Below are 745 nucleotides of genomic sequence, written 5' to 3'. Positions count from 1 at the left end.
GGAGTCCAGGACCCCCAACTCCTCCTCCTTCAGACCCAGGAGTCCAGATCCCCAGGCCCTCCTCCCCTCAGACCCAGGAGTCCAAGGCCCCCAGCCTCTTCCCTCAGACCCAGGAGTCCAGGCCCCCATCTCCTCCCCAGGTGTCCTGCCCCATGCTCTAACTCAGAGCTGCACGGTAGCTTTACAAAAGTGCCAGGCCCAGCCCTCTAGCAGGAGGGGAACGTGTGGGGGGAACAGCCTGTGGTCTGGACTCCTGCATCTAGGAGGGGACAGATGCTGCTTCCCTTCTGGATGAGGGGTACCCACAGGTGATGAAGGCCAGGGTCCCTCAATAAAGGAAGGAGTGCAGGCAAGTTGGTTTCTTCAGAGGGTTGGAAGGACTGGGTGCCCAAGGGTGACATCCACGAGTCTTGGGTCCCTGAGGATGGCTTGTACTGGGGGAGAGGCAGACCTGGAGGAGGGGCCCCAAATTCCCGGGTCCCCGTAGAGAAGGGACTGCCGGGTCTGAGGGAGGAGGGGCTGGGGGGCGGGACTCCTGGCTTCAGGGTGGAGACCTTGTTTTTCAGGCCTGGCCTTCTGGGGCAATAAAAGCGACAGACTGGGTCTTAGTGTGGCGAACCCTGAAGTCAGGGAAAGGTCTTCTGTTTCCAGAGCCTCAAGGCAGGGAGGGAGCAGAGGGCAGCCACCCCAGCCCTGGAGTCTAGCTCTGAAGCTGATGTCTCCACACTGGGTTCCACACCTCTGC

This window comes from Sapajus apella, unplaced genomic scaffold (assembly GCF_009761245.1).
Source record: "Sapajus apella isolate SASKATOON/1434 unplaced genomic scaffold, GSC_monkey_1.0 scaffold220, whole genome shotgun sequence".
NCBI lineage: Eukaryota > Metazoa > Chordata > Mammalia > Primates > Cebidae > Sapajus > Sapajus apella.
The sequence above is the reverse complement of the archived record's forward strand: the minus strand, read 5'-3'. Positions refer to the sequence as shown.